The 14,216-nt window shown below is 40.0% G+C and overlaps 1 pseudogene across 1 annotated transcript; it reads right to left on the minus strand.

Annotated features, from left to right (window-relative positions):
* Window positions 1-8,635: 8,635 nt before the first annotated feature.
* LOC101003079 lies at window positions 8,636-13,375 on the minus strand (annotated as a pseudogene). The gene has a single exon (XR_651092.4). The product of XR_651092.4 is annotated as a presenilins-associated rhomboid-like protein, mitochondrial pseudogene (transcript).
* Window positions 13,376-14,216: the final 841 nt, after the last annotated feature.

Consider the following 14,216-nt stretch of genomic DNA (forward strand, 5'->3'; position numbering starts at 1 on the left):
AACAGTGCCTTTCTCCTGTTTCTAGGCCTTGGAGCAAAAGCTATCATTTTAAACACCTGTTTTGATCTTAAAATGCATAAAATTCCAGCATATATACGATGATGCATGACATCTAGCTGTGCAATACTTACTACACTACTGTCTCGATGATACTGCCACTTAGATGATAGAGACTGGGGATCTTTAATTTGCTATTCTTGCTCAGCATCCATAACTGAGATTACTGCAGCTCAGGGAGAAAGCATCACATTCCCCTTAGAGGTGCCTCAATGCTCTCCACCACTAATAAGGTTCAGTACTGAAAGAAGAAGGCAGAATGTACACCAGGCTTTTTATCTTTCTAACACTTCCCTTACCCATTTGGCTTTATCTTCCTTCTCTGGTGATGAAAACAATCAAAACAACTTCATGGCGTATAACAATGCTTTCCATGTCTTTTTTGTTTTGTTTTGTTTAAACACTGGTATAGAGGAGATTTTGGAAATGTATCCTGTACCATTATCCCTCTGTATCTGTCGGGAATTAGCTCCAGGACCTACCTTAGATATCAACATCTACAGATACTCAAGTCTCTAATATAAAACAGTGTAGTATTTACACATAACCAATGCATATCATCCTGTATACTTTAAATTATCTCTAGATCATTTATGGTACCTAATGCAATGTAAATGCTATGAAAATAGTTGTTACACTGTATTGTTCAGGGAATAATGACAAGAAGAACAAACTGGCACATGTTCAGTACAGACACAATCTGTTTTCCCAAATATTTTCTATTCCCTGTTGGTTGAATGTATGGATGTGGAACACATGGATGTAAAGAGCCATCTCTGTAGACTTGGAAAAGCATATATTCCTTGACAACAGGTAAAAAAAAAAATTAGAAAAGGCTTCAGTTGATTTCCTGGGGGCTTGGAAGCCTGTGGGGGTGGGAGCAGTGGGTACCAGCTGGTGGTAGGAGTGGGAGTGGTAGGCTGGGGTAGCAATGTGTAGGAGCATATTAAAGGCCCTAAGGAGCCTACAGAACACTGGCTTTCCACATTTGGAAAACTATCCTACGGGTTCAAGATCTTAACTGTTATCTTGGTATTTAAGACCTATGAAAATGCTAAAACTTATGTTTTTGGTTTTTTTGTTTTGTTTTCTTTTTTGAGATGACTCTCGCTCTGCCCCCCAGGCTGGAGTGCAGTGGCGCAATCTCTGCTCACTGCAAGGTCTGCCTCCCGGGTTCATGCCATTCTCCTGCCTCAACCTCCCGCGTAGCTGGGAATACAGGCATCCGTCACCACACCAGGCTAATTTTTTGTATTTTTAGTAGAGACGGGGTTTCACTGTGTTAGCCAGGATGGTCTCGATCTCCTGACCTCATGATCCGCCCACCTCGGCCTCTCAAAGTGCTGGGATTACAGGCATGAGCCACTGCACCCAGCCAAAACTTATGTTTCTTTATCACCTACTCATATATAAGAAGCATCTTCAGGCATTGTATTGTTCTCACATGCAATTGAATATTTTCCTTGAAATTTGGAAAAGTTGTGTCTTCCTGTGACTCTTCTGGGTAATCTTATCTACTCTCCTAACTTCAGGAACACATATAAAACTATGTTTTCTGCATAATTCAGGTTTGCCATTCCTACTCATGGGTAACACACAATCCCTGATCCCAGTGATTTAATACCACAAAAGTTTATTTCTCAGGTACAATCCACTGTAGGTTAGGTGGCTCTTCTTTGAAAAGTCATTTAGGAATTCAGTTCTTTCTATAATTTGGCTCAGTCATATTATAGTCTATAAAATAGCTCTACCAACCTGGGGGTCTTTCACTTCCAGCTTCATGGATGGGATAAGAGTATAGACTGAGATACTTGTCGAAGATTTTAAGGACTGTGTCTAGAAGTGGCTTCCTTCTCTTATCTCCACATTCTGTTGGCTATAACTAGATACAAGCTAAGTGCAAAGGAAGGTGAAAATAATGTTCTCCTGTGTCCTCTTGAAGGAGAAATGGTATTGGTGAGCATCAAGTTAGTCTCTGATTAATCCTGTCTGATCATCATGGATCAAGTTTATTCTTTCTTCTAAACATGAAATATGTCCTCATCCTCCCCATGGAGAACAATTTGATATCCTTTTCAAAACAGCAGGTCTCCAGATAATGTTCAGGCCTCTACACTAGATTCACATGTGTGCCCTTGTTACTGAATGCCAGGGGTTCAGGTCCTGTTGCTTGCCACACAGAAAGACAATTACTGAGGCAATGGGTATTGCCAGGGAAGTAGGCTTTGTTACAGGTGATGCCAACCAAAGAGATTGAAGACAAATCTCAAATCTGTGTCTCCCTCTCAACTGAAGTTAGTAGTTTATACAACTGCAAAGGAAAACAGGAGGGGCAAAGAAAAGGAGTTGGTCAACAGGCAGCAGGTGATTAAAGAGAGGTCTTGCATCTCATTATAACCACGTGTGGGAAACCAAGAATTGGGGAAGTGTAAGGAAGCGGAGTTGGTCAACAGGCAGCGGGGTGCATCTCATTGTAAAAATGTAAGTTTCTCAAGCTTCAGTTCTATGGGCTCCTGGCTTATTGAAAAATTGGGCCAGTTTTATTTTTATGGTCTGTTAGTTCATGAAGACCAGTATCCAACCCCAGTTTCCCTCCTTGGCTACCACCATCAAATATACAATAGTAGAATAGGGATGGGATAATTGCAATGTGTACTCTCATTTATGAAGGGAAAAAATACAAGACACATAAATCAATAGTTATAGTGGATGCTGTGGTGCCCTCCCCAGATCTTCCTTTATGAACAAGGTCCTTAGCCTCTCAGCTGCTGATGGCTCACAGATGAGCCCCTGCTCCAGGAACTGCTATCTAAAAATCAGTGTCTTGACCAAGAGTATGACCTGCCTTGTGGAAGCTTGCATCCAATGACTAGTGCAGAGTATGAGACATCAACTCTTTGTCTCAATGGGGACAACTTGAAGGGATCTCCTACCCTCTAACCTCTGGTGGGATTGACTGAGTTCTTTGTTGAAATTACTTCACTGGTTCAATGTTTCCCTTTGCCTACTCTTACTTTTCTTACTCCTTAGAGGTGTTGTTTCCAACGTTTCCCAAATAACCTGTGGCACACATATCTCAGGGTCTCTGAATCTGTTTCCTGAGGGCCTTGAGCTTCAACACTGGTCATAATTGCTCTGAAATTCCATGGGGCCAATCTTATGAATTCCCCCTAGTCTGGGTGGGTAAAAATAGTTCCTTTTAGGCTCTGATTTTGCTCTCTGTTGGAGGAAATCCCTTGTCTTTTATAGTTTATGGACTGTGGCTCTACTCTTGAGGGTCTTCTCTTTGTTCAGTTTCTTTGGGGACTCTAAAGTGAATGCTGGAGAGCATACCATTGTTAGGGGTTTTGAGGCTTTCTGCCTGCTTGTGATAGGTCAGGATCCTAAAGGTCACCTCAAGTCTCAAAAAGCCAAAGACGTTTTGAATGAATTTGTGACTTATTTGTCAATGTAATTCTTTCAACACCTTCATAGCTTCTAATCTCTATACATTCCAGCCAGTTTCATGTCCAGTAACCACACCCTAAAACCTTTCCTAGACACAGTTCTCAGACCTACTTTATTTCTTCACTTTTTCAAAACCCTGCCTCTCTGTCTTAACTAAAGCTACCTTGAGGTTAGTGGGATTGAATGGGATTGATGGAGTCTGAATTTATCATTGCTCTAGTCACTCATCCAACTGAAGGATTTTTCCTAGACTTAGTATTTCAAAGTCATTAAACATCTCATATCTTACTTTTGAAGGTCTAGAATCTAGAATATTTTCACTTTTTCACCCCTAAAAGGTCTTGAATTTCTCAACTTTCTTTATTCTCTTTCATTTCTGCCTGCAAAGTATCTCTTTCATTTCTGCCTGCAAAGTATCTAATTCTTCCTTGAGGTCATAACTTATAATATCTTACCAGACCACCCATTGGTAGCCAACATATTCTACTAAGATTCTGCTTTCCAAGCCTTTCTGCTAGAGCTATGGGTTGACTAAGCATGCTATCTGTATTGAGAACAACTGCAACTAAGAAGGGATTCAAATGAAGTGTCTTGCAACCGCATAATCTGAAGACCTATGCTTCCAGCCTGTGTCAGCTTCCTTGATGCTCATCTCTGAATGCTTAACCAATACCAAATATTTATCTTTGTGTTAGGGTAGTCCCCTCTTCAAAGTACCGATTTCTGTATAAGGTTATATAACCAACCACCTGGTAATCTCAGTGACTTAGTACACAAAATAGTGGAATTCTCCCTCATGTTATAGTTTGTTGCAGATTGGATTGCTTTTGTAAGAAGTTTTCCTTAAAGAAATGCATCCATGATTCTTCCATAGTGTGACTACAACTCCATATTCTTTTGTTTTTGTCATGAGAACCTCAAGATGATTTTAAGGTCTGGGCTTGCAAATGGTGCATATCACTCCTGCTCCCATCTCGTTGTCCAGCAGTAGTCATGAAAGTATCTTTTATGGCCGATAAGAATCATAAAGAACTCCAGGAAATTTATTCTTCCTCTGTTCTTGGGAAAAGCAAGAGAAACTGAGAGCATCTCATCACTTGCTATCATATTCCCAATTTCATATCTCTGTAACCTAGATTTTTCCCTGAGTTGAAAATATTTATTAAATAATATTTAAGATGTATATGGTATTTCAGTTTAAAAAGTGAACTTGCATGCGTTATATTTTTTGACTCTCAAAACATCCCGTGTGATATGTATTAATATTTTCATCTTCCTTTACAGATGATAATATTGAGGCTTGTGAGTCAAATTCCTTAACAAAGGAATAAAGCTTCTACTATATGACAAGTAGTCTGCTAGGTACTAGTGACAGAAAGGTGACCCCAAATCAGATACAAACTCTGTTCCCATGCTTATGCTTTAAAGTAAGAAATAGGTATTAACTGAACAAAACGTTAATAGATGTGTATTAACAAAGGAGATCAGTGCTCTGTAAGAAAGATACATAATTGTGCAAAAAATGTATTTAAAAAATAGCTTATGCAGCTTCTTTTTGGAGTGATTTAAAAATTATCATATGATGATGATTGTACAACTCTGTAAATATACTAAAAACAAACCATTAGTTGCAGATTTTATATGGCTGAATTTTATAGTATGTACATTATATCTCAATGAAGCTGTTAAAAAAAAAGAAATACATGCAGGGAAAATACAAGACAATTTACCCAGGCCAAATTAGTCATATAAACTGTAAGTACTGCAGAAAATCAATATTAAAAATAATTACTATACTTTTCTATTAGGTTTTCAGTTTCCCTAGGCTTTTAAAAAATATATCAGAAAATGTTAAAAGATAGTATTTAAAAAGAAAAGTCATGACAATCCATTAACTCTTTATTTTTATATCTTGTCCTTTTCTTGGGGCAAATTATGTTAATCATGATAGAATAGAAGCTACATTTTTCCCTAGGTAACTTCTTCTGCAGTAGATACAATAATTGGTATAGCGTAATGTCATTTTCATCCATCCGATTAATATATTATGGTTTTGCTTAGCAGTATAAAAGACATTGAAAGTATAAACAAAACCAGACAAATGAAACATAGCCTAAACTGAAGGACTCAAGGAAACATACCTTGGAGAGCTCTAAGTCTGATATCTGAAAGTGACCTGGAGTTAATAAGGGAAGAATAAAAGAACAACATTCTGAACAGAGGGGTAACTAAGGAACCAAGAAAGGCTTGTGCAGGCAGAGACACTGCATAAGTGGAAATCCAGCAGGAGGGTCCAGGAAGGCCTATATTGTGTAAACCTGATAGACAAAGTTAAGATCTTTCATTTTTTTCCAAAAGAGTTTTCTAATTAAAAAGTTTAAGGTGGAAAGTCAAGGTTAATTTGAGGAACAGCTTTCTTGGTTGTTTGCTTGTTTGTCTGCTTGTTTTTTCCATAGAGTCTATTTCTAGAACTTAAATTGCTCATCTACATTCAGCTTTAAGTGGTTGAAATGGAATCTTGAACTCAAGCTACCTGGCTATGGAGGCCACTAGACAGTACCCAGTATAGTGGGGACAAGCCAAGTCAGCTAAGCTGGCGCTGCAGAAGGCCCTCGTCAGGCCACCAGGAAGCTAAGTACTCCTAGTGATGCAAGAAATATACTCAGAAGTATATAACCCTTAGGCAGGTCAAATTTTCTTATTGTGCAAACAGTATGGATCCTTGAGGGTTGGGGCTGCTTGCACCCAAAGATAAAGAGTGGAAGGTTCTGAAACACACTGACTCGGCATGGACTATTATGCTCTATTACAGACTCAAGTCACACCTCTGAGGAGCCAGGGTGGCATTGACAGCTGCGTTTTCACCCACAGGTATCTTTGATTTCCTGTGTATTCCTCTCACTGGTTGTTTGCTAGTTCAGTATTAAACTAAACTAAAGGTAAACTTTCCAAATACGCATCTGTATTCCAGCTATCACTGATCTGTTGCCTGTTCAGAATGCATGGCCATAGTTGTAGCGTTCAGCTAACACTGATTCTGATTAATCATTAATCACTGCCCATGCCAAACCAGTCAACTTTCACTGCTGATCCTGGCCCGTCTCCAACTTGGGAACAGCCTTTGTGAATCAGCCTAGCTCAGCCTGGTTGTGAAGTTGGAGCGGAGAATTCTGGCAGAGGGTTCTGACATGGTTTGTAGAATGGGTGGAGAAAGTAAAAATGGGTGCAGGGGAACTAATGGAAACAATGTACTAGGCAAAAGTCCTGCAGAACCTCTCTGAATTGAGATCTTGTACTAAGACATGCAACAGAGCGGGTTTCCCACCTCTGCCCCAAACATCCTGGGAAATTCTCCAAAGCTGCCCAATCACTTTGTATTTGTTCCATAACTGAGGTCCGTGAGTATAAGGGCAATTTTTCTTTCATATGAAGCTCTGTGCATATGAAAAGTAAATTTACCTTCTACTTCTAAAGATCTGTAGTAGGTACTGCAATAGGAATATTACACATGTGGTCATATTTCATCTTCATATCAAAGCTTTGAAAATGTATGATTTTCATTTTTCCCATTTAAAAAATAAGAAACTTAAGTGTCAGAGCAGTTAAATAATAATAAAGATTATGCATGTAGAAAGTGGCAGAGTGAAGGTTCAAACCCAGATCTTTCTAATATCCCCACATGAGCTTCTTACTTAAATATTCAAAACTGATCTCCTTTAAAATATTTTACTAAATGAAAAACCTTGAAAGACAAGTTTTGTGTGTCTTGCCAAAATTATAGGTCTAATTAAAGTCAGAGTTGGGCTTTGGTAAATATCTGTTGAATTGTCTGTTCTTGCATAAGCTCTTCAAAGTGCCTTGGGACTATAGGAAAGAGATCCAAAGTGAGGTGGCAACTATCTCATTTAAACTGTTAAAGTTTAAGCACAAAGGAATACTGCTAATTTGGAAGCAAACATCAGAATTTACCAGTTTCGGTGACAGCCAAGTCCTCACCAGAGAAGTTTATCTTGGAGGTGCTGGGTGACACCAGAGAATAAGCATGGGCTTTGAAATCAAAGGGCCTATATTAAAACTCAGGCCAGGCGTGGTGGCTCACGCCTGTAATCCCAGTGCTTTGGGAGGCCAAGGCACATGGATCATGAGGTCAGGAGATTGAGACCATCCTGGCTGACACGGTGAAACCCCGCCTCTACTAAAAATACAAAAAATTAACCAAGGGTGGGGGCACACGCCTGTAGTCCCAGCTACTCGGGAGGCTGGGGCAGGAGAATCACTTAAACCCAGGAGGCAGAGGTTGCTGTGAGCCTAGATTGGGCCACTGCACTCCAACCTGGGTGACAGAGCAAGACTCTGTCTCAAACAAAACAAAATAAAACTCAGCTCAGGAGTTCGAGACCACCCTGGGCAATATGGTGAAACACCGTCTCTACTAAAATACAAAAATTAGCTGGGCATGGTGGTGCACACCTGTAGTCCCAGCTACTTGGGAGACTGAGGCACAAGAATCGCTTGAGCCCCAGAGACGGAAGTCTCAGTGAGCCGAGATTGTGCCACTGCGCTCCAGCTTGGGCTACAGAGTGAGACTCCATCTCAAAACAAACAAACAAACATACTCAGCTCCACCATTTTCCAACTGGTCAATCCTGTGCAAAGATTTTTCTACCTAAATCTAAGTCTAGAGAAAGTTTTAAATGCCAAACTAATAAATATATTTTGTAATAATGCCTCTGACAATTTTCTTCTGTCTCTCTTTCTGTCTCTCTCTCTCTCTCTTCCTTCCCCATCCTCCTTCCCTCTTTTCTGTCCTTTATTCTTTCCTTTCTTCATTCATGAGTACTAAAAGCCCTTTTTCTGCTCCATCTCCAGCCATATACCCCCGGTGTGTTCTGCTAAAACAGAATTGATTGCCTCCTACCATGATAGTTGTTCTTAGTTTTTTGTTTTGTTTTGTTTTTGTTTTTTATTCTTTTTTGAGACAGAACCTCATTCTGTTGCCCAGGTTGGAGTGTGGTGGTGCAATCTCGGCTCACTGCAACTTCTGCCTCCTGGGTTCAAGCAATTCTCATGCCTCAGCCTCCTGAGTAGCAGGGATTACAAGCATGCACCACCATGCCCAAACTTTTTGTATTTTTTTTTTTTACAAACTAGATAGAAACCTTTATTTCACAACTTTATCATCATTCACTTGCTAAAAAGACACAGACTGGGGCACACAGCTGAACACACTGGGAGGCCAGATGCTGGCATCTTCCAGGCGGGAGCAGAGCCGTGATCACCCTAGGGCCGATGTCTCCTGGGGCTCTCAGGCATCATGGACCAGATGCACCACTATTGTCCAATACCAGTTTTACTTAGAGCCACCTCCTTTTTTGGGGCCATTAGTCCTTATTTCATGCCAGATTTTCACTAGAAGCTCCCTGTTCTTCCAAATCAGTTCATGGCCATAAGTAACATACCATATTCCACAAAGAGCTTCCCCAAGATGTGTTGCATGATCAAAAAATTTCCATCCCCGGATCATTCCTGCTGTATCCACGGCGATAATGGCTTTTAGGGCATTCCGTGCTGTGAACGTGAACATCGGAAGGAAAATAATGGCAAGCCTCCCTTCTGGGATCTTAGTGCAGACAGCTGCGATGGTGCCAGATGCACCAAGTGATGGTCCATACCTTCCTGTGGCAACTTTACCCACGTAACTGACAAAATTGGAAATAACACCTGCAGATAGGTGCAATGCCATGAACTGCTCTTGACCCAGAATGTTCACTATGCTGGAAGAGAAGCTCCACAAAACATACGTATTTGCTGCCATGTGAAATAAGGAGAAATGACTGAATGTTGACAGCAGCTTTGGAGAACAAAGGACCTTTGAGGCTGGATTCGATGTGAAATATCTGATCATTGTCCGCTACAAAGAAGGTACTCTCCATAAACAGAATACAAGGACATTTGCAGCTGTAATACCTGTCACAGTCCGCTGGCCATCACTTAGATTATTCCACCACTTGTTAATCTCCTTTCTGAAGCCTCCTTCTTTATGTGGTCTTATGCTATCCAACCAATCAGCTTTTATACCATCAAAATAACTCTGGACCCTGGATTTCAGTGATTCATATTGTCAAATAGCAGCTGATCCAAATGCACAGCCTGTAAACCCAATAGTAAAAAATAAAGGTTTTATGAGACTCCTTATAGGATAGGGAGAAGGATAAAAGACTGTTTCTTCTACAGGAGGAATCAAAGTACTTCTCTTGTATGCTTCACTACTTGTCCCTGTGTATGATCTTCGAGGTTCAACCTTCCTGGGTGCTTTTCTGAATCCGCATTTTTTGCTGAATAAATAAGTTAAACCTGCATCCGAGCAACCACGGTGGGGCTAGGGCCACAGGGAGCTCCTCGCAGCTGTGGCCGCCCACCGACACAGCCCACGCCTGGCTGCAGCCCCAGGCTCTCTGTGCCCAGCCTCGCCAGGTGATCTTCCCAACCTCTGCCTCACCATGGCCCGACCTTCGACTTTTTGTATTTTTAGTAGAGAGGGGTTTCACCATGTTGGCCAGGCTGGTCTCGAATTCCTGACTTAAGTTATCTGCTTGCCTCAGCTTCCCAAAGTGCTGGGATTACAGATGTGAGCCATCGCACCCGGCCATGGTTCTCACTTCTTTGCCTCCTTGGTTTCCTTTGGCTAAAGTGGTTTTAATTTTGTGTTGCCTTGGTGAGATTTTTACTCACCAAGATCCTTCAAGATCTAACAGAAGTATCACTTTTACATTGAAATTTTTCCTATACCCCCTTTTATTCCTCCTCTAAGTTTACTTGATTGCTTCTCTCATTTATCTCTTTGCCCCAGTCGTATGCTGTACATATCTCTAGGGTTAATGATTCCAGCTTCACCCTATTCTATGCCTACACTTGATATTTCACATATAATCATGTCTGGCTCATCAATAAAGCAGAACTATCACAAGACACTTTATCAGAAGGGTTGAGACACATCATGGGAGATAATGCATTTTAACAAGAAAGCCAGGGAAAGAATCTTGTGTTAGCCTTTGGAAATAAGGAAACCAGTATGCTATCAATCTAACACTAGGACTCCCCCAGCTTTGTCCTACATCACTGTTCTACCTGTACTTGAGACTCAGTTACAGAAGGAAAGATAGTTGGGCATAAAACTGAAATAAAACTTTTTGAATATGCACAGAACTGTTTGAGCATCTTGAAATTGTAGACAGTCATTCTTTTTAACCAAAAACTACAATGCACCTGAAAGGCATTGAAGCTTGGTACCCAAGAAAACCAAGGGAAGTACCTGACACAGGTGACAGAAGCTAGTAACAATGAGCTCTAGAATTTGTTGCAGATTCTACACTCATTCTGTTTCACTTCACTGTTTCTCAGCGACATGTGACTTAACAAATACTATTTTGTAAACTATATTTGTGCGCTAATGCTACGTAAGATATCAGGTAAATCATGTGGTTCCTATTTTACCTGATATTTGCCATCAGTGGAATGAGAACAACATTTTCCACCTACTTCTTGGTGGCTTGTGGGTAGATTATGACATAATATCTGCAAGAGACCGTGAAGGAAGAGATTAAGGTGCTGAGCAATGATGCAGTTGAATGCTTTGGGAAGCGTTTATTGAGCTCTGACTATGTGACAGGTAATTAGATAGGCACTGGAGGAGAAAGACAAAGACATGACAACAAAGTAAGTGCACTTATCAAAACACCACTGTAAAGGCAATGAGACTTTATTGAGATCCTGTATGACTTATGCATGCAGAACTGAGAGTCTCCATATGGTAAGCTGACATGTGAGCTGGTAGGTTGTATGATATGAATAAAAATACAGGTGAAATTAGAAAACACATACTAAGCTTAATGAGACCATCAAGGTCTCTGCTAAAAGTTCTACTGTTTTTTTGGACCCACACCAGCAGTCCTTTACTAGTATAAACCTGGATTCTCAGCTTTCTGCCTTGGTAAATAAAATCTGCAAATTACCCAGAGTATAAGAGGCTGCAGAAGTAAGATAAACTCTCCAAAGTTTTCACATCTCCAGAGTCCTAGTCTTCCCCACCCCTGCCAATTTTTAGTTTCAGTAATACAGAAATGGAAGAGAAAGCTATTCAAGTCAGAGGGAAGAGCAAATGCAATGGCAGAAAAACAATAGCCACATGAGCTTTGGGAAACTTGGAGTCAATGTCAACTCAGCTTCTTACAAGAGACTCACAGGTAGCATGACTGAAGCAAGCAGGAAGAAAAGTTAACCCTCGTGAATTGTGAACATGGTGGGAATTGTGGAAAACTGCAAGTACAAAGCCATCAAAGGGTCCAACTGCTATAAAGCATGGGCCAATTGCCACCATATGAAAAAACAGGTTTATTCTTACTTTTAAATAAAAAGTGGTGAAACCACATTTTTGATGCAAAATCTTCTGATTTTTAAATGTAGGCTTAATTTTATCTTTAAAACACTAAGCAGGCCAAACTATGTGTTGCCTTTTCCCTGTCTCTGTCTTAGAATCTAATTTTTCCTATTTATAAAATGGGATTAATAATTCCTGTTTGGCAGTGTCCTGTGGATTACAGTATGTGGGGGCTAGGATTTGCTGGATGCATGTAACTCTTCTTAAGGACACATGTATTCATTACTGATTACATAATCATAATATGATAAAAGACCTACTCAGGGAATGCCTCATTTTAGAAGTGCTCAATCAGGAACTTGATGCTTGTTCATGCAGAATATTACACAGGACATCCATTTTTTGAATTTAGGGTTGGAGTCAATCAAAGATCGGTTAGTGTTTTTGCAAGATCATTTTGACTGTTTGTGTCTGTCTAGAGTAGTGAATTAAGAAATGTTCTGCATCTATAACTAGGCCCAGTGAAAGGAAGTCTCACGATTGATTAATGATGTCTGACAGGGTCTTAGAAAGTGAAAGTGGCCACACACACATGCACATTTGCCATCTCTGAACCAAATGATTTCTAAGTCCACTTCCAGCCCTGAGAGTTTATAAATAAGATTTAATCAAATTTGACCTCCTTTTAATGCCTCACAAATTATTCTGAGGCCTACATTATGAAGATCAGTGTCAATGAAATATTGATTAAGGGAGATTTCTGTGACAGACTGTTGTATAAACCAGCTTTGTCCTTTTCTTATGCGACATCCACTTTCAGCACTTCACAGAACAGATTTATTAACTGAGTTGTCTAATGTCATTATTTTTTACTATGCTTGATGAAATCCTATATGCTTCATTCTGGTTTAACTTGAAAGACACCTGATTCTGTTCTGTATGCATGATACTAAGGACACACTGATGAATAACAATGGGTGCCTTTATTAAATGTGTTTCCTGACATTCTCAGTAATACAGACAAAAGAACAAATGAGCAAAATGTAAGGTGAAGTGTAGCATCACAGAAGTTTCCACCCCTCATTCTTAAACTTTTCTATGAAAATCGAAGAGAGAGATTGCCCTCAAGAAATCTGAAGCCAAAAATCACAATAAGTAGCCACAGAGTAAATATTTAAATATCTAAGAATAAACGTCTTGGGATTCTTGTTCTATATTTTAAGAAAAATTTGTAAATTCTACATAATATGTTTCTTCTGATTCATTGGGCTTTTTAATCTCAAATTCTTCCAGGAAAATTGGTAAATTTTAAAAAATGTGCTAGGCTTCCCATGTGGGTTTCTGGGACCTTTACATGGCCATATGTAAACTCAGTCCAAGAAGCAGTGATGACTCCAACAGAGAAGCATCATAAAATGGTCAAGAAACAAATTGTTCATTTATTTACTTATTTGTTTATTTTTTTGAGACAGAGTCTCGCTTTGTCGCCCAGGCTGGAGTGCAGTGGCTTGATCTCCACTCACTGCAAGCTCTGCCTCCCGGGTTCATGCCGTTCTCCTGCCTCAGCCTCCCAAGTAGCTGGGACTACAGGTGCATGCCACCACGCCTGGCTAATTTTATGTATTTTTAGTGGAAACAGGGTTTCACCATGTTAGCCAGGATGGTTTCGATCTCCTGACATCGTGATCCGCTCGCCTTGGCTTCCCAAAGTGCTGTTAATCTCGTTTTTAAATAAGAAATAAGAGAAATTTTCATAGCTGAAATCAGACCTGAATGGAGATCAGGGAAGATAATCCATTCAGAGGAAAGAGTTTATATAAAGACATGGAGGTATTAAATAGCACAGTGTCTCCAGGAAACTACAAATAGTTTTCTACTGCTGGATGAAGTTTCCAGATTGAGCATGGCATGAATAAGGTAAGAGAGAAAGGAAGGAGTCAATGTGTACAATAAGCAGGTCTGTTAGAAACAACACATTCTTTCCAAATATGTATTTTTCATTGAATTTTTTAAATTGCTGTCTTCCTTTCTGCTTAACTTCCTACTCATAGACCAAAAGCAGATCAGGTGAAAGCTTTTTTCTCCTTCTTCTTCATTCATAAACTGTACTTCTGAATCACATTATCCATGACAACCCTCTGTTCTGCCTTGGCCACCTATCAAAGGCCTCCTCTCACTGCTGATCAATGGTTCTTCTGGCACTGGAACTGAGCCAAAAATAAAACAGCCATTGATGAAAGAGCAAAGCAGCAATTCCGTGAGAACAAAACATCCTGACCAGAGTGCAGGCTGAGTGTTTCCTCTCAATAAAAAGCACTCTGCCATTGTAGAACTC

Source organism: Papio anubis, chromosome 8, assembly GCF_008728515.1.
Source record: "Papio anubis isolate 15944 chromosome 8, Panubis1.0, whole genome shotgun sequence".
Taxonomy (NCBI): domain Eukaryota; kingdom Metazoa; phylum Chordata; class Mammalia; order Primates; family Cercopithecidae; genus Papio; species Papio anubis.